This window comes from Pleurodeles waltl, chromosome 8 (assembly GCF_031143425.1).
Source record: "Pleurodeles waltl isolate 20211129_DDA chromosome 8, aPleWal1.hap1.20221129, whole genome shotgun sequence".
NCBI lineage: Eukaryota > Metazoa > Chordata > Amphibia > Caudata > Salamandridae > Pleurodeles > Pleurodeles waltl.
Genome location: NC_090447.1, coordinates 1,229,048,511 through 1,229,072,264, shown reverse-complemented (window position 1 = coordinate 1,229,072,264; position 23,754 = coordinate 1,229,048,511). Strand labels below are relative to the sequence as shown.

The following is a 23,754-nucleotide window of genomic DNA, read 5'->3' as shown; positions in this document are numbered from 1 at the left end:
ACGACTCAGACGATGAAGAATCAATGGATCGGATATTACATGATCGCCCGCCACCTTATGCGGCAAGCGACAATGTCCAGAGCACTAGTACGGGTCCTGGGAACCAGACGCAGGAGAAGGGAGTTACTGATACGGTACAGACTAGTGATACGGGTTCGATACAGAATGGTGTCAGTGTACCCACTGCGCCAGACATGCAGATACAGTTGCAACATCCACAGAAGATACACCGAATCTATCCAGACGTCCCAGTGCTAGAGACTACTACAAATCTGATAGTGCCGCCAGACCCGATATATACAAAATCGAGGTTAGTGCAGATTGAGCCAACTCCACAATTGCTGCCCCAGCCGCAACCACAATTGATACCAGGATATAACCCGGCAGCAGGTCCTCCATTAATACCTGCCCCGGCTTCAGAGGATCATTTTGTAGCAGCAGCTCCAAGAAGTCTGGGACCAGGTTAGACACCTGCCGCAATATCGTTACCAATTACTGTTGGTCCACCGGTGCCATTGTATGCACAAGGTAAATCTGGTGTACGTGATCAGGGAGCAATAACCCAGGATGTAATAGGAGGGGAATTCACAGGAACCCCTTGATCAATATCACCAAGATCGCAAGCAGCTGAACACCTCAGGTCTCTGTTAAGTCTCAGCCCAGTTGGAGCCCCTGTCGGAGCGATAAGACAAGTAGGGTCAAGCGTGTTCGCCCCTCAGACAATGAGTGTGGAAAAATCACAGACTCCGATAATGCAGGCAGGAAATATCTCGTTACAAGGTTTTTCTGTGCAGCAACTAAACGAGTGGCTGGCTGGGAAATAATAAACCTTCACCACTTGCTGCAATAGCGGCAGAGAAAGATGAGTCCCTGAACTTTGTAAGACTGGGGGTGGAAGCTGCTGAACTAGTAGAAGGAACAATGGGGGTGAACAGATTAGAGTCATACACAGAAGCATAATTGAGATACCTGTGCCCTAAGATTACTAAAGAAGTAGGCAAGGAACATCAGAGATTAGCAAACCTGGCAGACAAGTACAACATTGATATTGAGAACACTAAACATTTGAAAAGAAGTTACAGGTTAGATTTTGATTCAAAAGACTTCGAGCATATGAGGTCTGCCGGAATGAAAGCGCATTTAAGAGAAATACTGCAAAGTGCGCAAATCTGGGGTGCGTTAGAAAAATGGGAATGCAGATGGGCAAAGAAAAGAGATAAGGAGAAAAGTGACAGTCCGGGGTCAAGTCAGGCTAAAGCTTCACCCAATACGGAATCAGTAAAAATACTACCCATGAGAGAAACAGCTGGTGGAGTTTTAATTCATGTGCCGTGGTCCAGAGGAGACATCCTATCTTTTACAAATGATTATCCCAGGTTGAGGGAGTAACTGATTGAGTGGTACCAACAAACAGATAGGTTTGTGAAGCTTGCAAAGTGTCTCTGGGAAGACTTGAATACCTTGTTTGAGATCATTGTTCCGCCTGATTTGTGGCTCGAGTGCAAGAGAGGGGTAGACTGGCCGACGAAGGAGCCCGCAAGGGATAAGGTGACCGGAGCTCCCTCTGAGGAGGTGATGAAATACTATCATAGAGTGATTGAGTTTTTGAAGCAGAAAGTGTCGCCAAAGGTGACTGATTGGCAGAAAATCGACCGGACCTCGCAGGAGGTCAAAGAATCAACTCCTGCTTATTATGAGAGATTGTTGAAGGCATTTAAACATTATAGTGGTACTGAGACCATTGAGCCGAAAGACATGAACCATCTCGTGTTCAGATTTGTTGAAGGGCTAAGACCAGAGGTTAGCCAGATAATTAATAATCATTTGTTGGCAAGCGAAGCCGATTGATGAGGTGTTGCAGTATGCGAAATACTGTAGTGACGAAATTGAGCTGAAGAGGAAAAAGTTAAAGGAGAAAGTGATGGTGATGCAGATAAGGGCTGCACAGGCAGGAATACACGGAAATGGAGTTCAACTGATGATACAGCAGCAACCGCAAGTGAATGGTGTGTTTCAGGCACAACCGAGAGGTCGAGGTTTTGTGAATCGCGGTCCAGACTTAAATACTGTTGTGGTCCAAAATGATGCACAAGGGATGAAAAGGATGTCACCATGTCACCATGTCACGCGTGCGGGGGTGTGGGGCATTGGAAGCGGGAATGCCCGAATGTGGTGCAGGATGGTGACGTTCAACAAAGCACTAATGTCGGTACATTGCAAAATATGAAAGGTCCAAAACTGAGAAATCAAAACCCGAACTTCCAAAATAACATGATTCAGATGCAAGGGTTACAGCCCATGCAGCAAATGCAAATGCTGCACGTTCAACCAGCGCAAATGCAGCAAGTACAACAGCAGGTTCCCATGGTACCTAGACAGCAAATGCAATTATCAATGGGTCCGATGGGACAGCAACAGGTGATGCTTCCTCAGCAGGTCACAGGTCAAGTGATGAGTCAAAATAATGCAGTACAGCAATTCCCATTGCGTGTTGAAGATGGAATGAATGAGGAGTGGTCGGATGACAGCTCAGATAGCGAAGAGTGCAGGCTTGCGGCATCCCTAGAGGTAGATCAGAGGGGACCCTATGTAAAGGGAAAAGTAATGGGTCACAAAGTTTCATTCTTGGTTGATACCGGAGCTACACGCTCTACCGTCAGAAGTGCAGAGGTTCTGAAATTAGCACTTTTGGGGCGTACCATAAGGGTGGTCAGAGTAGCAAACCAGTACCTGATAAATCCGATTACAGATCCAGTGCAAGTTGAGATAGGCAACTTCTAGGGACTGCATAAGTTTGAAGTCTGCAATTCGAGTCCGGTATCCCTGCTGGGAAGAGACTTACTGTGCAAGACAAAATGTTCGATTACCTGTTCCAATGATGGAATCGAAGTGCAGACAAACAGTGATGATGAAGGGGATGATGGTCAGTTCTCAGAGTTCCCGAGTTACAAGGGACAGTGACAGAGAAAGTGTGGGATTTGACAGGAAAAGAAGTGGGACTGATAAAAGGTGTGGAACCAGTTAGAGTACAAGTGAAGCCAAATGCAGTGTTTCCCCAGGTGCCACAATATCACATGGCACACGATGTTCTCATTCAAGTGTCACAAATAATTGCAGATTTTGTGAAACAGGGAGTCCTGAAGGAAGTGTTGAGCAGCCCACGTAATTCACCGATAATGGGTCTGAAGAAGCCTTGTGGGAAAGTTCAAATTGTGCAGGACTTAAGAAAAATAAACAAGATTGTGGTCAAATGTTGCCCCATAGTACCCAATCCAGCAGTGATTATGTTTCAGGTCCCGTGTGATGCTGAATGGTTCACCGTTGTAGACCTGTCACAAGCTTTCTTTTCGATACCTCTTCACGAGGACAGCCCGTTTATATTCAGTTTCAAATTCCTGGAAAAGGTGTACAGTTGGTGCAGAATTCCTCAAGGGTTTTCTGAGTCACCATCCATCTTCAATCAGATATTGAAAAAGGACTTAGAATCCTTAGTATTGCCTTTTAACTTGACTCTAGTGCAGTACATTGACGACTTGCTGATTGCATCCAGGACAAGGGATGACTGTAGGTATGACACAATTGCTTTCCTGAATCATTTGGGAAAGAATGGACATAAAGTATCACCCAAGAAGCTGCAGTACTGCCAGAAAGAAGTGAAGTACTTAGGAAACATAATTGAAAGAGGGTCTAGGAGAATATCGAAAGAAAGAATAACAGCCATTTTGCAAATGAACCCCCCAACAACAAAGAGTGATGTCAGGATGTTTTTGGGAATGGTGGGCTACTGCCGCCAGTGGATACCCAACTTCTCGATTATCTCAAAACCATTGATAAAGCTGACAGGCAAAGAGATCAAGGATGAGCCATATACCATAGCTTTGTCCAAGGAAGAGCTTGAGTCATTTATGGAATTGAGAGAGTGCATGTGCAGGGCACCAGCTTTGGGTATGCCTGATTACACAAAGCCTTTTCTACTGTTTTGTCATGAACGTGATGCTTGTTCTTTGTATGTCTTAACACAGGTCCATGGAGGTGTAAACCGCCCTGTAGCATATTTTTCAGCTACCTTGGACCCCGTCGCAGCAGCCTTACCGGGTTGTTTGCACGCAGTTGCAGCAGTTCGTCAGAGCCTCACGCAGTGTGAAGGCATAGTAATGGGATATCCCCTAACAGTAATGGCTCCGCATTCAGTTTAAATTTTGTTGACTCGAACCAAAACTCAGCACATGACAAATGCTTGTCTTACCAAATATGAGACAATTATACTGGGGTCACCTAATGTTTCACTGAAACGATGTACTGTGTTGAACCCGGCAACTCTACTTCCTGCTCAGAATACTGAAGATAATAATGAAGAGGAAGTTGAGCACGATTGTCTTGAGGTAACAGAACTATGTACCAAGCCATAACCTGATATTCAAGATACCCAGTTAAAAGAAAATGACTGCATTATGTTTGTTGATGGATCCTGTTTGAGAGACTCAGTCGGAATGCTGAGAGCCAGTTACGCTGTATGTACCATAGCTGGCATCATTGAAGCTTCCTGGCTCGAGAGAGTATTCCGCACAAGTGACAGAGCTAATTGCTCTTACTAAGGCATGCCACGCAGCTGAAAATCTAAGAGTCACTATCTATACTGACAGCAGATACAGATTTGTACATGATTTTGGCCAATTGTGGTCGCAGAGAGGTTTTATGAACTCTTCTGGTTCTCCTGTGAAAAATGGTGAACAAATTAAGGATTTGTTACATGCGATTCAGTTACCTCTTGAAATTGCCGTGGTGAAATGCAATGCTCACGTTAAGTCACAAGACTATGTGTCCATGAGAAACGGTTATGCAGATCAAGTCACAAGGTTTTGCGCATTGAACTGTATATCGTTTAGGGATCAGTGGGAATTGATGCCGCAAACTGAAAATGACACATGCCTGAACCTCGCATTAAGGGTGGTTGATACCCTAGATGAGTTAAAGACACTACAGGGTCGTGCTAGCAAAGAAGAAAAACATTCCTGGCAAAGAATGCAATGTGTACAGAGGGCTGACGACTTGTGGGTCTCAGAGGAGGGAAAGTTAGTTTTGCCAAACAGTCTTCTGTCACAATTCGCTAGGCTCTACCATGGACAGGCTCACCTCAGGAGAGATGCGATGGTCAGGTCATTCAAAATCGATTGGTTTAATCCAAAGTTCAGACATGCCGCAGAGGTTACCTGTCATAGGTGCATCACCTGTCAGCAGATGAATGCCGGAAAAGGGACTGTGGTAACTCTAAGCCACATTGGGAGAGCTGGCGGTCCATTTAGCAAGATGCAAATGGATTTCATTGAGATGCCTGTTTGTGGAGGATTAAAATACGTGTTGGTGATTGTGTGTGTTTTCAGCCATTGGATTGAAGCTTACCCCACACGTAGAAATGACAGTCTCACAGTTGCAAAGCTGTTGCTTAGGGAACTAATACCCAGGTTCGGGTTTCCGGTCTCTATAGAATCAGATAGGGGCAGACACTTTGACAATGAGGTGATTAAACTCTTGTGTGCCGCCTTAGATATTGAGCAGAAGCTGCACTGTAGCTACCGCCCTGAAGCATCAGGATTAGTAGAGCAAATGAATGGTACCTTGAAATCAAGAATGGCAAAGATGTGCGCAGCTACCAATATGAAATGGCAAGATGCATTACCCTTAGTGCTGATGTCAATGAGGAACATCCCTGGTAAGAAGACAGGACTATCACCCCATGAGATCCTCATGGGCAGAGCTATGAGGTTACCCGCAGTACCTGCAAATGCTCTAGTGAATATCACGGATGATATGGTGTTGGGCTACTGCAAAGGCTTGGCTGATGTGATTCGCTCTTTCTCACCAGGTAGAAGCTAACAAATTGCCACCGATCGGTGATCCAGGTCACACCCTACAAGCTGGTGACTGGGTGGTTGTCAAGAAGCACATGAGAAAGTCGTGTATGGAGCTGCGCTGGAAGGGGCCATATCAAGCAATCTTGACAACAATCACTGCTGTGAAATGTGCAGGCGTTCCAAATTGGATACATGCCAGTTACACAAAAAAGGTAATGTGTCCAACTGATGAGGAACTTGAAGTTTCTGGCACAACAGTTCCAGAGAGGGAAGTCTCAGGGCCAGAAAGCAGCCAAGAGGAACTGAGATTGCAGGAGAGACCACTGAGAACAGCCTAGTCCCTCAAACAGTGAACGAGTTCGAGAGAGGTGACAGTGTGCCTATTTCAGTAGAGACAGCAGGAGAACTAAATCAAGGAAAGGTTCTCCCAGAAATAGACGGATACGGGTTAGAACTTGAACCCGTTACAGATTCAGAAGAAGAAGAAGGGGAAATAATAGAGAGAGACCATAGTACTTCGGCATCCCCAGAGCCAGTTGCAGGTCCCTCAAGAGAAAACACCATATTACAAGAGGAGGGTGCTGTTCAGTGTCCTGAAAAGACAAACCGGAAGAAGACGCATAAGGGAGATAACTGGCCAGAGAAACAGGCTGCAAAAGCAAGAAGCGTACCAGGTGAAACAATAACAGAAGAGACTGATACATCTCAAGTAGAAGATCTGAGTGAAGGAGAATTGCAAGGTGAACGCAGACTGAAAAGAAAGAGAACCGCAAATAGAAGGTGCGCAGGTCCTGAATGGGCATATGCAACAACATCTGAATGGCAACAAGAATTCTTAGCGTTCTGTTTTGATCGAGAAGTACCAGGCAATACTACAGTACCTGAAGTAACTCAAAGAAAAAGATTTTGTTAAAATCGAAAATTGAAAAAACTAAAGAAAAGAGACTATAAATTACCAGATGCGACACAGATAACCTGATTTGACTTTGAGAACCTGATTATGACAAGCTGCTAATCTGATTTGACAAAGGGGTCCTGGAGTGACTGATACGCTGTAAATACACGCAGAAAGAAAGAGACTTTTGCATCAAATAAAAAAAATAAAAAAGAGAGAGTTTTATATCGTCCTCAAGTTGATTGTTGGTTCGCTGTCTGATGCTTTACAGACATGGCTTATAATAGAGGTAGTAACAAAAAGGGTAAAGTGTGTGGTTGGTTGAGTCTTATAATAGGTATTGTGTGTGCAATAATAATTGTGGCAGTGATTGTGGGAATGCCGTGGTTGGATAACAAAGCAACTAACACTGCTTCAAAACCTGAGACTACAACATTAACACCGTGGGAAAAGTTTGAGCATGATGCAAAACACTTGCATGAGGGAACTAATTCAAAGGGGGAACTTTCTACTAATGTCTTCTATCGCTTACTGAATGAGTATGTTGAGACCATGGATGCGAAAAACTGTTGTGTGTGTACAAAGATTCCTTCGTCAGTGAAAGAAGGGGTCACCTATCATAGCTTGCCGTTAACTTATGGGATAAGCTGTAGCTTGCTATTAACAAGATTTTATGATCAAGAGCATGTGCAATACTTCTATTCAAATCTGGAAGTTGTGTTTTCTTTTGTGCCTGTGATTGAGTTTCTGAACAAGCTAGCTAAGGAGCATAGTATAAAATTAGTTAGAGGCTTCTTTGAACCGACCCTTACATTTGGGACAGCTTATGCACACCGCAACAATCTGACCTGCTTATTGACACCTGTAGAGAAAAGCTTCTTAGATCACACTGATGATAGACGCAAAGCATTGAAGGAAAGATTAGAAAAGGGGTTAGAGAAACGCACATATGCAAATGATTATGCTTACACTGCAATAGAAACGCAAGGCAAACTAGCAATAGATGCACTACATGTAGGGAGGCTTTGTATATATAGGCCAAAATCCGAGCATGACACTTTATTTGTGGGAACGAGTGAATGCACACATGTGTTTTTGTTTCAGAGTAAATGGACATTTATGTTAAATGGACAGGATCCAGCGATGCCTGGGATCTATTACATCTGTGGACTTAATGCTTATTACCGTTTCCCTAAGGGATGGTATGGGACATGTTATTTGGGAATAGTTTTCCCAAAGATCTACCAGATTGATGACTTAAAGCAAATACCTAAAACATCTGAATTACAACATGCGAGACAAAAACGAGAGACAGCGGCTGCTGTCGTTGGAGATATATTTGGAGCCATAATTCCTTCAGTAGGGGTTATCTTAAACTCCATAAAGATTCAAAAGTTGTCTACTTGTGGATAACATGCGGACAAATTTTACAGGGGCTATACTCCTGATGGATACTGAACTTGCTGCAGAAAGAGCTAGGACTCTTCAAAATCGGCTTGCTTTAGACATTCTTTTAGCAAAGAGTGGCGGGGTCTGCAAGATGCCCAACAAGCGTCATTGTTGCTCATTTATACCAGATAATAGTAAAAAGATTAGAGGTATGCTTACTAACTTAACTAAGGATAGTGCAGATTTTAAGGACTTGAAGGAACCTGGAGTGTGGGAAAAATATGGAAAAAGAATTGCCAGAGTAGGGATCTGGTTTAGCAATATTTGGAATGGGGTACTTGCAAAAATATTATGGGGTCTATTAATTGTTATGGCCTGTCTATTAGGATTATGGGGAGCATGCAAAATTAATTATAAAATTAAAAGAAATTGGACAAAGAGAAGCAGAAAGAATGAGGAAAATGAAAGGGAGAAAATGTTTAATGAAATTGGGAACGTTCACACAAGGGACAAGATGTTGAAATGCGCATTATGCGTAAAGTGAAAAATTAAGTGAAAGGTCAAAGGAAAAAGTTTGTGTGATGACGAACGTCATCAGAGGAGGGACTGAGAGAGCGTATCTTATATTATCTATATTAACATGAAATGATTATGAATTAAGGTGTGATACTGCTGCATAGAAAACTATAATAATAGCAATTTTGCTTAAACGTGCACTTGAATTATGACCACGAAGAGTGGCCACCAATGTATACGCAAACTAATAATGATGATCAAAATGTTTATGTTACGTTCAAATGAGCTTATACTAACATTTGCGTTATTAAATCTGTATTGAAAACCTCATAGGCCTTAAGTTAGCATGAGCCGGAGCTTAGCCGCCTGGCTCTCATATTAAATGCATTTTTCTATTTTTCAGTGTGCCTACTCACCAGGGGCCATGACCCCGCTTGTTCTTTTCCTTCGAACTTAGAGAATGAATGTAACCATGTAGATTCGTTTCCCACTGCTTCTCATCGTCTTGAAAACTAAATGTCATAAATGAATTGAAACAGTGTAGATTAATGTAATGTACAAGGTCATTCAACCCGGTGAAGACAATGGAACTGCTGACCAAAAGATGTGCAAAGAATTACAGGAGGATGAGATCACACCAGACGTGCCATTTCTGAAGACGTCAATTACGAAGACCAATCAAAGACTTGTAAACCAATACGGGGTGAAGATTAGGATGACCTAATGTTTAATTTGATAGGTTAAAGATAGTGGGGTATAGCAAATGTCCAATAGGATTATGGGGGAATGTACCTCGAAAAAAGGGATAAAAACCCATGTCACAGAAAGGTAATTTAGGTGGGTTAGGGAATGCTACTGATTTTATCCAGAAACTCTGTCACTCTCTTTGGTGACTTGAGATTTTATTAAACCATCCTTGCCCTTAGTTTGTCCATTTACACTTTCCTCCTTATGAGGGAAGTGCTCTTTGCCCCCTTAGCTGAGTGCTGACTGTTGGCGATTTGACTGATGTCCTGAAGACGAAGACTGAACCTGTGCGCTGACCTAATCCTTGGAGGGTAATTATGACAATGCATTTGTAATTTGTCTGTTTGCTTTTCCTTTCTAGGTACCAACTGCTTGCTTTTGACAGAGACCAAAGCTAGATGTTTTCCAAATTGGTGTTCTAAATTGTTTTGCATGAAGCCCAACATGCGAATGCTAATCAGTGGTTAGGACAGGGGTTCAACAAACTAACGCAAATAGACAAACGACCGAGACTATGCTTTGTTGAAACTGACGCAATATTGACAGTCTGCTAAACTTGATCTATGTTCACGCCGTGTTATGTTCTGATGTTTGTGATTCTTGCTTTAATGAAATCTTATCACAGTTGCCATATCGTGACTATGCTATTATGTTTCTTGGTGTTGAGATTAACGCATTTGCTACTAGATTGTAATTAATAAGGAATAAAATTCATAAATTCTACTAAACAAGGTGTGGTTATTCATGGATAAAAGGTCATGGTAGCGTCTTTGAATTGATTAATGACTTTGACTAAAGTGAAATGCATTGTCGTGATAAATATTGATGACATTATTGATGGATATATTGATTAGCTATCTCGTCCTACGGTGTCTCTCAACTGGGTCAAAAGATTAATTGGCGTAAAACGAGTCCTGATGTGTAATAAAATATCATAAAGGGACGCGTTAGCAGTTCAACAACCGGAGAGTGTAGTGGCTAATCACTTGGGTTTATGTAGGACTCCAGAGCTAGATGAATCTGCTGACAGCAGGACCTCATTCAGGAGGGTGTGAGAGAAATTGGCAGAGTGCCTCCAGTTGGCATGGCTGGATGTGTCTCTCACAGCCCTACACACTGTTAAGAAGATGCATGAAGTGGGGCGTTTGAGGGAGTCAGTGTTAATTCACTGGCTAACTGAGAGACAAGCTGCATGCAGCACATAAGACATCCAGAAAAGATCAGTTTTGCTTACCTTTAGAGATGCATTTAAGGAGGAATGTAAACTCTTGCTATAAATATGGCCTGAAACTGGGGAGAGCAGGGTCCTACACTAAAAAGGCACTTCCTTGAAGCCCAACATTACCTAAATTGCCTTAATGGTAGGTAATGATCCAACCAATCTTACTGTTTGTAAAAACTATACCTTTGCGAATCTTGGGAAACAATTTTCTTAGAAATTTTATATTTTTGCACAATTTTATTATAACCATAACGAAATAGCAAAAAACAACACTTGAAATTAAATAGCACTTGTGGTTGATTAATAAGAGTCACTGTTGGTCATTACCTAGCAACTATAGTCATCTGGCCATAAAGATATGATGGCATAATAGAAAAAACAGTGAAAACAGTGCTAGATGAATATCTGGGTAATATTTACTTAGGAACTCTAAATAGCAAACCTGGCACCACAGAGTGCTAGGGTGATTCCAGGACTTGGTGGTCATTTCTTGTTTTGAGTAAGGTTCAAATTTGACACATACCAGAAGGTCACGGAACAAAGACCTACAGACTTAAAGACTTTCATTGCACAAGATCAAGTAAGTTGGTCAAATATGTAAACCAAGATAGTAATGCAGGATTGCTTGTTTCAAGACCCATGATGTTTGCACCATTGCAGAACTTAGTAAGTAGGCAAGGAGACTGGTCGCTGTCTACCACACTGTAACCAGAAAAAGAGAAAGGGGACTTGGGCTGCATCAAGAGATAGGGATAGGTGCATAGAGAGAGGGAGAGAGAAAGAGAGGGAGAAAGAAGAGCGCTAAGGGGGTGCTGTGACAATAGAGAGAAGGTGAGAGAAAGAGGGGAGGCTGCGACTGCAGAGTGACATGAGACAGTAACCGCAGAGACTGAGAGGGTGGAACAGCTGCAAAGATCGAACAGGGGTACACAGTGGTTGAGGGTGCAACCGTAAAGACTGAGGGAGGGCTGCAACCACAGAAGTCGAGGGGGCGGGCTGCAAATGCAGAAATTAAGGAGGGGGGCAGTGAAACGCAGAAATCGCGGGAGGACTGCAAAATGCAGAAACAAAGCTAGGATTACCACTTTTGCCAGGCAAACATGTTAGCCATCTGTTCACCTTTTAAGAGTCTGCAAAGTCACAGACCTGAATATTAAGTACAACTTTAAATGAAATGATCTGTATTTATTATTAACATGGCCTTTCTGTCTTTGAATACTTTAATTATCAGCCAGAGGTAATTAAAGCAGCTCTAAGAAACATTTGAAAGTGTTTTATTCTTACATTTACTGATTTAAAGGATGTGCTGATAAAGGAGAAAAAATACCTGCTGTAGGTGATTTTCCTAATTTTGTACAGGAATGAATTTTAAAATGTTGGCTGTGTCTGTATAAAACCAGCCAGCTGGTAACCCTAATTGAGGGGGGACTACCAAATTCATGGGAGGACTGTGACTGCAGAAATCGAGGAGGGCTGCAACCAGAGAGGTCAAGGGGGGGAGGGGGGGAGCAGCAACTGCAGAGGTCAAAAGGGGGGGGGCTGCAACCGCAGAGGTCAAGGGGGGGGGCTGCAACCGCAGAGGTCAAGGGGGGGCTGCAACCACAGAGGTCAAAGGGGGGTGCCTGGAACCACAGAGGCCATAGGGGGGGTCTGCAACCGCAGAGATCGAAGGGCAGGGGTCCTCAACTGCAGAGGTCGAAGGGCAGGGGTCTGCAACCGCAGAGGTCGAAGGGGGGGGGTCTGCAACCGCAGAGGTCGAAAAGGGGGGGGTCTGCAACTGCAGTGGTCGTAGGGGGCACTGTGATCGCAAAGATCAAGAGGGCACTGCGACCGCAAAGATCAAGAGGGCACTGCGACCGCAACGATCAAAGAGGCACTGCAACCACAAAAATCAAGGGGTAGCGGAGAAAACAAAGGGGTACTGCGTCACCGGAAAATTAAGGGATACTGTGACCACAGAAAATGAAGGGGTACTGTGACCACAGAAAATGAAGGGGTACTGTGGCCACAGAAAATGAGGGGCTACTGCGACTACAGAGATTCAGAAGAGGTTGTGAACGCAGAAATCCAGAGGGGCTACTACAGCAAAGATCCTGAGTGAAGCAGTGACTGCAGAGAGGGAGGGAGTTGTGATCATAGAGCAGGGGTCTTCAAACTGGGGGGCCTCAAGTGCTCCTGGGCTCTGGCCAAAAGAAGCACAGGAATGTGGAGTTCCTATCGCCTGATGCCCAGGACATATTGTTTGGGGTCAAGGGCAACAAGTTTTCATGATTATTTTGTCCTTGGGACAAGTAGGCCCAACCCCTTTCAGCACAAATCCTTTGGATGCAAGTTTACAAAGAAGGGAACTGTCTGTAGTCGAGGTAACATGTGTCCATATGTTAATGCTGTTCGAACTTGTATTTATTATTCACTGATGAAAAGCCTTCATTATTAGGGTGAGCCTATTAATAAACGTTTTAAGGTCACACTACCCTACTGACAGTGGTTGTAGTAAGAAAGAAAAAAAAGTGGACACGTTTGAAAAGTTCAACAATATGAGGCTAAGTATAATGCTCCCAGAATGCTCTCTGATTACACGCAAATGTTTGCAGGAGCTTCAAAGCAAGAGTGATGTGTCTTTGCTTTCAAAATAAAACGTTCAGAAAAAAAAATTAAAGTGGGAAAAAATGCAAGTAGGAAAAAAAAACGCTTCGCTGCAAAGAAATGTTACGTGCTATTCATGCATGCTAGTATTTATAAAAAAATATACCTAATGGAAAATCAGTGTAACCATTTTCAACAAGATTATGGGAAGCATGAAAATAAACAAGCACTGGTAAAGCCAGCCGATCCAAGTTTAGGTTTTGTCAATACATGTCTTGTTTTGACATGGCTTTTGTAACACGTTATTGTTGTGGGAGCTGCCAGACCCTCACCATTGTAGCAAACATTGGCAAAAAGAAAAGAAAAAAAAAAAGCTTTTTTTTTTTAATCTCATAAAGCACACATTGCCATCAGAGGCCCTGCAGCCACCCCTCGGGGGGGCGTCAACACAGCAACTGCTATGAATGAGTTTGGAGGGGGGCCCTCCATATTGCTTGCATGGGGGGGGCCTTCAGTTTTGTTACGCCACTGATTGCCACAGTAGTTCCTGGCACTAAACTACTTTGTGTGCCAACATGCTCCTTATAGGAGAGCAGAATGCGATCCATAAAGCGAGCCAATTGAGAGAGAAATAGAAGTTTAATAAAAACAAAATGTCTTTGTTAACGCCACACCTAATTAGGGACCCAATTTTTTAAAGAAAGTCTCAAAAGCGCACCCATGGTATACGTCTTTGAATTAGTGGCTTTCATGAATTCACAAAAGCTTACAAAAGTAGACCAGGAAATCGTACTCCTAGAAAATATTTGTGAACTGTATTTTAGCACAAGAAAATGTACATGTGTAGATTTGCTCATTGGAAAAAAAACTATCGACCGTTTGCAAGTTCACTTTCCCTCCAACCACTTTTTCCCCAACCCTGGAAGAACTTCTACTTCTGCCATTGTCAGGAGTAAATTTCCAACCTTTCTCATTATGGGAATAGATATGAGAAGAGCTGGTGGAAATCCTTAAAACATGCAAGTTAGTATGTTTGCAGACTCAAAGGCATTCCAGCCCAGGAATTATTGCTGCTTCCTTCAGCCCCAGTATGTAGATCTCCGGAAAGGTGGCAAAATAAGGGGATTGCTATTGTAGGGATTGAAATTGCAAGTATTCAAGCATTACTATAGTAGTAGCCCTGACATAATCAGAGAGGCTACTATCAAAGCTCTTACATAATGCGATTGCTGCCATAATTGGTCGCTGTACTACATGGCACAAAAAGGACAAGTAGATTTTTGATTTTACAGGACAAGTAGATTTAAGAAGCAACCTGTCCCGTGGAAAAGTAGGCAATTTATTAAATTCCACACCCCTGGAAGCATTAAGCTGATAAAACACAGCACTGTTAAGTGGGGGGAACAATGAGCGACATCAAACTGCTCAGTAATGGGCCATTACTAACATCTTTCATCATTTATGTCCTAGCTAGGTGTTTGTGTCAAAAGGTGTAGGAAGGTAGCCTCTTTCTAGCCTTGTTACCCCCACTTTTGGCCTGTTTGTGAGTATATGTCAGGGTGTTTTCACTGTCTCACTGGGATCCTGCTAGCCAGGGCCCAGTGCTCATAGTGAAAGCCCTATGTTGTAAGAGTGTTTGTTATGTGTCACTGGGATCCTGCTAGCCAGGACCCCAGTGCTCATAGGTTTGTGGCCTATATGTGTTCCCTGTGTGGTGCCTAACTGTCTCACTGAGGCTCTGCTAACCAGAACCTCAGTGTTTATGCTCTCTCTTTACTTTAAAATTGTCACTGCAGGCTAGTGACTAATTTTAACAATTCTCATTGGCATACTGGTACACTCATATAATTCCCTTGTATATGGTACTGAGGTACCCAGGGTATTGGTGTTCCAGGAGATCCCTATGGGCTGCAGCATTTCTTTTGCCACCCATAGGGAGCTCAGAAAATTCTTACACAGGCCTGCCACTGCAGCCTGAGTGAAATAACGTCCACGTTATTTCACAGCCATTTACCACTGCACATAAGTAACTTATAAGTCACCTATATGTCTAACCTTCACTTAGTGAAGGTTGGGTGCCAAGTTAATTAGTGTGTGGGCACCCTGGCACTAGCCGAGGTGCCCCCACATCGTTCAGGGCAAATTCCCCAGACTTTGTGTGTGCGGGGACACCATTACACGCGTGCACTATACATAGGTCACTACCTATGTATAGCGTCACAATGGTAACTCCGAACATGGCCATGTAACATGTCTAAGATCATGGAATTGTCACCCCAATACCACTTTGGTATTGGGGGGACAATTCCATGATCCCCCTGGTCTCTAGCACAGAACCCGGGTACTGCCAAACTGCCTTTCCGGGGTCTCCACTGTAGCTGCTGCCAACCCCTCAGACAGGTTTCTGCCCTCCTGGGGTCCAGGCAGCCCTGGCCCAGGAAGGCAGAACAAAGGATTTCCTCTAAGAGAGGGTGTTACACCCTCTCCCTTTGGAAATAGGTGTGAAGGGCTGGGGAGGAGTTGCCTCCCCCAGCCTCTGGAAATGCTTTGATGGGCACAGATGGTGCCCATCTCTGCATAAGTCAGTCTACACCGGTTCAGGGATCCCCCAGCGCTGCTCTGGCACGAAACTGGAAAGAGGAGTGACCACTCCCCTGACCAGTACCCCCCAGGGGAGGTGCCCAGAGCTCCTCCAGTGTGTCCCAGACGTCTGCCATCTTAGGTTCAGAGGTGTTGGGGGTACACTGGACTGCTCTGAGTGGCCAGTGCCAGAAGGTGACATTAGAGGCTCCTTCTGACAGGCTCTTACCTCTCTTGGTAGCCAATCCTCCTTCCTTGGTAGCCAAACCTCCTTTTCTGGCTATTTAGGGTCTCTGCTTTGGGGAATTCTTCAGATAACAAATGCAAGAGCTCACCAGAGTTCCTCTGCATCTCCCTCTTCACCTTCTACCAAGAATCGACCACTGACTGCTCCAGGACGCCTGCAAAACCGCAACAAAGTAGCAAGATGACAACTAGAAACATTGTAGCGCCTAATCCTGCCGGCTTTCTCAACTGTTTCGTGGTAGTGCATGCTCTGGGGGTAACCTGTCTTCACCCTGCACCAGAAGCTCCGAAGAAATCTCCTGTGGGTCACCAGAATCTTCCCCCTGCTAACGCAGGCACCAAAAGACTGCCTCACTGGTCCTCTGGGACCCCTCTCAGCCCGAATAGCGTGGTCCCTGGAACACAGCAACTCTGTCCAAGGGACTCGCACGATCCAGTGACTCTTTAGTCCAAGTTTGGTGGAGGTAAGTCCTTGCCTCCCCACGCTAGACTGCAAAGCTGTGTACCACGTGATTTGCAGCTGCTCCGGCTCCTGTGCACATTTCCGGGATTTCCTTTGTGCACAGCCAAGCCTGGGTCTCCGGCACGCCATCCTGCAGTGCACAACCTTCTGAGTTGTCCTCAGGCGTCGTGAGACTCCCTTTTGTGACTTCGCGTGGACTCCGGTTCACTTTTCTTCTAAGTGCCTGTTAGGGTACTTTTGCGGGTGCTGCCTGCTTCTGTGAAGGCTCCCTGAGTTGCTGGGCACCCCCTCTGTCTCCTCCTCCAAGTGGCGACATCCTGGTCCCTCCTGGGCCACAGCAGTACCCAAAAACCTCTACTGTGACCCTTGCAGCTAGCAAGGCTTGTTTGCGGTCTTTCTGCATGGGAACACCTCTGCAAGCTTCATCGTGACGTGGGACATCAGTCTTCCAAAGGAGAAGTCCCTAGTCCTCTTCTTTCTTGCAGAACTCCAAGCTTCTTCCAACAGGTGGCAGCTTCCTTGCATCTTCAGCTGGCATTCTCTGGGTTCCTGCCCATTCTCGACACTGATGCGGCTATTGGTCTTGGTCCCCTTGTCTTACAGGTACTCAGGTCCGGAAATCCACTGTTGTTGCATTGCTGGTGTTTGTTCTTCCTGCAGAATTCCCCTATCACGACTTCTGTGCTCTCTGGGGATAGTATGTGTACTTTACTCCTACTTTTCAGGGTCTTGGGGTGGGCTATTTTTCTAACCCTCACTGTTTTCTTGCAGTCCCAGCGACCCTCTACAAGCTCACATAAGTCTGGGGTCAATTTGTGGTTCACATTCCACTTTTGGAGTAAATGGTTTGTGTTGCCCTTATACCTTTGTGCTCCTATTGCAATCTATTGTAATTCTACACTGTTTGCATTACTTTTCTTGCTAGTACTTACCTAATTTTGGTTGGTGTATATAACTTATCTTCTTAATGAGGATACTCACTGAGACACTTTTGGCATATTGTCATAAAAATAAAGTACCTTTATTTTTAGTAACTCTGTGTATGGTGTTTTCTTATGATATAAGTGGTATAGTAGGAGATTTGCATGTCTCGTAGTTCAGCCTAAGCTGCTTTGCCATAGCTACCTTCTATCAGCCTAAGCTGCTAGAAACACCTCTTCTACACTAATAAGGGATAACTGGACCTGGCACAAGGTGTAAGTACCTCTGGTACCCACTACAAGCCAGGCTAGCCTCCTACAAAAGGGAAGGGACTCCAAAGGTTCTTCAAAACCCCCAGTTCTAATAATAACGCTACGGATACTTTTACACAATAGTAAGGCCTGCCGGACCAGACTAGTATGTTAGGCAAACGTATTCAATTGCATAAAAAAAATAAAAAATAAAAAAATTACCTGCAATGAATAAATAAGTCTTGACATATTTAAACACTGTCAGCGTAATAAAAAAAAAAAGTGAAAATTCTGAGGGGAGCTCCAATAGATTGTTTTTCCCACTGGGAGGCAGCTGTGGTGAGAAAAAGAGAGAGATCAGTGGTCCAACAGAGAGGGAACAGTCCTAGAACCCGAGAGAGGGGGGGAAGAGTGCAACCGGAGAAGGAGGAGGGCTACAATCGTAGTGGGAGAAAATGTAAAAGAGAACAGGGAAGACACATTAAAGAGATGGGGCAGTGTACCAGAGGCAGTAACAGGCGAAAGAGAAGGATCAGTTACAAAACAAATTGACAATGACCTCTTTATACGTTACCAAGCAAAGTATTGGTCTGTTTGACAAAGGGAAGTGAAGAAGTGCTGTGCGTCATGTCAGAGTATTGACGGGGAGGTGTAATGCACACCTTCTACTGTCAAGAAGTAATTGGACTGATGCTACGGATCTTCTCTGTGGTAGTGGTTGAAACAAATGCACACAAGGTTGACTTGCCTATTAAACAGCGTTAAAACCAAGCATGAAGCCTGCATTTTGGTGGTATATGTATAGCCAGGGGACGGTAAAGACAATTTCCAACGAGGAGCGTAGATACCGCCAAAGGTTTTATTACTAAAATCGACACTCCTGACTAGCTGTTCATAAACGCAGGGTACAGTCTCAACTGATACAGCCTTCAAAGATTCCAAGTTAAATCATTACACTAGAGCGAAAATAAACATTCCATGCTTGGATTCCAGCTTAACAAAGCGCTTTCAAAAGCCAATCTTCAGGCTTTTTTCAGCTGCTGACATCGCTAGGTGAAGCCATACGGCTCAGGCACTACATCGCCGTCAGAATGTGTAAGAAGAGAAGGGATGCAGTGGGATGCTTCGTTGCTTTCAGGAGTGCAGAAGGCCCTTCGTGTCTTAAGGCACGCAGGTACATAGCCAATAGACGAAGGGTACATGTGGGATTTTATCAAATCAAGCGAATGCTCTATCTATTCTAAGGGAGCTTCTTAAATGGAAAGGCGACTTTAAAAATACAGCTCGTCATCGGGCCAAGGGGCGTCATACTACTGATGTATGCAGGTAACAGTGGAGTAGATAGACATATAATCAAACTGTAGTGATACTGCAAGTGTATACTATTGCACTCTAATATTTATTTAGTTGTACCAGGAAAGAAGGGATACGAAAGAGATGACGGTTTAGGAAAATAAAAAAAGAAGAGTATAGCGAAACAAAAAAGATATTACTGAAGAAAATTATCGGTACAATGTAAAGGGCGAAGGGATAGCGCTAGGGAATAACATGGACGAATGAGTGAAAAAAAGGGGAAAATAAAAGTGAATGGTAGAATAAAAAGAGACGAAAGGCTTAACAAATAAAAAGTAGAACGAACAGATCTAAGTGAGATGGAAAGAAAGCACGGAACCAAAAGGTCAGAGTACACACATTCCAGTGTCCAAGTAAAGAACCCCACATTTACGTTGTATCATCTCAATGTATCATAATCACTACAGCCAAATAGCACCGTAATAAGGAGAAAGGGTCCCGAACACATAACCTACCTCCCGGACTCCCTACGAAGGGTCTCATAAATTTGATTCCATGTTCTTTACGGTGTTTCCAGATCGAAAAGTATAAAAACAAGGGCAAATCCCCATCAACACAAACACAAAGCAAGCACTATTTTCGTGAAAAAAAAGTCCAAAACAAACCCAGCCCTTCATAAAAGGAACACAGACCACAAAAACAAGCACGGTTATGAAATGCAGATGGCTCACTGTGAGCAAAATCGTGTTCTTAACTATTAAAAAATGTAATTCCTTAAACTAGAGCAGCTGTAGTGTGATGATTAGACACAAAGGTAGGACTACGCTTCGGAAGCGTCCACAGACATAGAAGTAGGAACAGGCACTAATTACGATCATGGCCGTTCAATGACAGTACCAGCCGACATTGAAAAAGGACGAAATCAGAGCGAGTCCTGCTTCCTGTTTAATACTAGAGTGTAAAAGAATGGGATGCCATGCTGCTGGGTGTAAGCGATTTAGATTGTTTTACTTTGTAGTGCAGAAATACTAGATGAAACTGTACACTTTCATGCAATTTTACTCTTATATAATGGAGTGTATAGTTTAAACTCATATCATTATTATCCCCTTTGCTGCCAGGCCTTTTCCCCCTCCTGTGCCGAGCCTTTTTTTGGCTATTTGGGGCAGTTCGCGCTTAGGCCCTCATAACTTTTTGTTCACATAAGCTACCCACGCCAAATTTGAGTCTTTTTTTTCTAACATCCTAGGGATTCTAGAGGTACCCAGACTTTGTGGGTTCCCCAGCAGGAGGCCAAGAAATTGGCCAAAATACAGTGAAAATTTCATTTTTTTCCCCCAAAAAATAAGAAAAAGGGGCTCCAGAAGAAGGCTTGTGTTTTTTTTCCCTGAAAATGGCATCAACAAAGGGTTTGCGGTGCTAAAATCACCAGCTTCCCAGCTTTCAGGAATAGGCAGACTTGAATCAGAAAACCCAATTTTTCAACCCAATTTTGGCATTTCACTGGGACATACCCCATTTTGTACGATTTTTTGTGCTTTCAGCCTCCTTCCAGTCAGTGACAGAAATGGGCATGAAACCAATGCTGGATCCCAGAAACCGAAACATTTCTGAAAAGTAGACAAAATTCTGAATTCAGCAAGGGGTAATTTGTGTAGATCCTACAAGGGTTTCCTACAGAAAATAACAACTGAAAAAACCAATATATTGAAATTGAGGTAAAAAAAATGCAATTTTTCTCTATGTTTTACTCTGTAACTTTTTCCTGCAATGTCAGATTTTTTAAAGCAATATACTGTTAAGTCTGCTGGACTCTTCTGGTTGCGGGGATATATAGGACTTGTAGGTTCATCAAGAACTGTAGCAACATGGCGTCGGCGTCAGCGTAACTGCGTTCTTGCAGTTCCGCCCACCAGGGGAGCCGAAGGATCGGCGGTCGAGGCGTCCGTGGTGAAGCAGCCTGACACGCTGCGAGCTTCCCGCGGGAGCGGTTTGCTTCCTCTCCCGCGGTTGTACTCGCAGCGGGGAGTGTAATCGCGGTGGCCGCGGCGAAAGAAAACGGGCGGATAGAGGCCGAACCTCGGCCCGTCTTTATTATTCACTCTCCCCCGCGGTCCAGCGGAGGGGGGAGGAGGGCGGCGGCGGCCGAAGTGATTATGGCAGCGAAAGGCAACTGAAACCGGGCCGAGGGTGGTGTGCCGGTCGTTTTGCCTTCTTTTTTCTGTGTTTGGTTTTCTTTACCCCGCATGGAAGAAAGTGTGGAGCCACATTGAGCCACTGGCGTTTGGGGTAAGATTGCACGGATAAGGCTGCATAAAGCTTGACAGTCTCTTTGCAAGAAGGCATATGGGGCATACGTTTCTTGAAGGAGGGGCACAGGATATGCGGCCGGTACATTTTACCCTCCCCTCTGAGAGTAAGGTGGTTGGGACAGAACCCCCTCCGAGCAGTAGTAGTAGTAGTATAAGTGGATGTATTACGAACAACGATCCCTCTGTGAAACTTAAGCAAGGCATACCAGAGTCAGTAGACAGTCAGAGGGAGGTAAGGGAAAAAAATTCTGGCTCCTATACAGAGATTAAGCAGCCTCAGGCACAACATCTCGACTGGTCTGAGCAATTGGAATATCGAGATGGGGAAGGAGGTGCGTCTATATTAAAATCTACAACAGAAGAAGAGAATTTGCATAAGAGTTTCGCAAATACTAAAACTTTGGGCAAAACAGCAGGAAAAGTCTCTCAATTGGCGGAATGGGGAAAGGATAATAGTGATAAATTTTATTCTTTGACAGAAGAGTCTGATCTCAGTAGTGGTGATCACAGTCTTGGCGGGTCTGAGGACAGTGAAACGTCGGAGACGGAAGATAAAACCTCAAGCAACGAACCTACAGTGCGACAGCTGCGTCGACAGCGTAAATTGGTCAAAGCACGGCCTTGCGCTCAGGGGTCCTCAGGAAACCCGTCATCCACGGGCGGTAAGAATTTAAAATGGGACTATGCAGGTATTGGACTCACAGATTCCTCATCTATAACTTTAACTAACCAGGGCTCAGCTAATGGCAATAAGGAATCAGATATTGGCCCTCTTACTTATAGCCCACCCGCGCTGGGGGCTGAGGCAGGAATGTTGCAGTCAATTTACAACTCAATCAAAGAGTTGCAAACAGAAACAAGGATCGAAAGTCGACGTGCAAGGGTTGCCACGAAGAGATTACAGGGAACAGTTCGTAAAGTGGCCAAATCATGTACAGAAATTGGGACTAAGCTATCCTTAATGGAAGAAAGGATCATAACGGTCGAGGAGGATGTTGTTAATCTTAAAGAACAGAATACTATGAGGGATGAACAATTGACAGATGTAATGTGGAAATTGGAAGATTTTGAAAACAGGCAAAGAAGGAATAATCTCCGAATTCTGGGCATACCGGAAGGGCTAGAAGGAACTAATATACGGACATATATGATCAATTTTTTGCGTGGTGCTTTTCCGGAGCTGGGGAATTGGAGCTGGGAGAATGAACTGCAGCGTGTACATAGGTTCCCACTAAACCGGCGGGAGGGGGGCCAACGTGCAGATTCCAAATATCCCAGAGCAATTTTAGTGTATTTTGGGAATTATTTATTGCGACAGGAGATCTTGGATAAAACCCGCCCAAATACCCCTCGCACTGTGGATGGGGTGACTTTTTTCACTCGACCTGATTTTTGTCATGCTACTGTTGAACGGAGATGGCGGCTCCGACAACTTATTAAACCAGTTCTAGAAAAAGGCGGGGAAGCGTATTTGCTGGCCCCGGCTCGCCTCAAAATAATATTGAATGGGAAAACAGAGATATTCACGTCAGAAATTAAAGCAAAAGAATATGTGAGGGGGGCCAGATAACGAAATAGAGTTTCTTGGTCAGCAAAAGTGCTCCGGTAACTGGTGGGTGGGTTCGCACTTTCACGACGCCAACATTCAGACGATGAGTGGTCTGATTGCTCTACAGGATGGGGGGCCAGTCTCAGGGAGGAAGTTAATACGGGAGGGGGGTGGGAGGGACTGGTCCAGGGAGGGGAGGGGAGGGAGGAAGGATGGCGGTTGGGGAGGGGGAAAGGAGGGAGGGGTCGGAGAGGAAGAGAAGAAGGATAGGCAAGGGAGGGAAAGGATGGAAAACGAGGGAGTAAAAAGGAAAGGGATGGAAGTAGGAGTGCAACAAGGGAAGCAACTGATAGCAGGGGCAGGAGAGACAAAAGGAGGGGAGCAAATTGAGTGGAAAATTCAAGATAAAGCACAGTCAGATATGAAAATCTGGGAGGACAAAAAGAGAGAAAGAAAGCCTAAAATAGAAAATGGCTAGACTTCGAATCGCTTCAGTTAATATTTGTGGGTTAAATGACTCTCGTAAAAGAAGTAGAGTAGTGGAGGAATTTAAAACTTTTAAAGCAGACATTTACTGTTTACAGGAGACACATGTGGAATATAGGAATGTCGGAATTCTGGGTACACTTGGTATGAAAGTAATTGCCCGAACAGAACAAGAGGTTAGAACTAAAGGGGTTGCGATATTAGATCGGACTAATAAATTGAATTTTGGTAGGCAAAAGGCAGATAGGGGAGGAAGATGGGTAATTGTAGAGTGTAGTTATGGACATGGTAGCTTTACACTCTGTTCCGTATACAGCACGGTCACGAATGACCCAATAGTTTTAGATACCCTGGCTATAGAATTAATAGGATGGGCTCCCCCGTATGTTCTTTGTGGCGATTGTAATTTGAATGGATCCTGGGAGGGACTACAGGATGTTTTAGTG

General features: G+C 44.2%; 1 protein-coding gene across 7 annotated transcripts in view; it reads right to left on the bottom strand.

The window, feature by feature from the left end:
* SUPT20H (SPT20 homolog, SAGA complex component) overlaps positions 1-19,758 on the bottom strand; it is a 566,651-nt gene extending 546,893 nt beyond the window's left edge. For 4 of the 7 annotated variants that reach the window (XM_069205512.1, XM_069205507.1, XM_069205510.1 and 1 more), the window contains exon 1: positions 19,477-19,587. The gene's annotated coding sequence lies outside the window, so the exon portion shown is untranslated. Of the gene's footprint in view, positions 1-9,068; positions 9,165-19,476 lie in introns of all 7 variants that reach the window. The other 3 variants (XM_069205508.1, XM_069205513.1, XM_069205509.1) reach the window with 3 other exon arrangements.
* Positions 19,759-23,754: the final 3,996 nt, after the last annotated feature.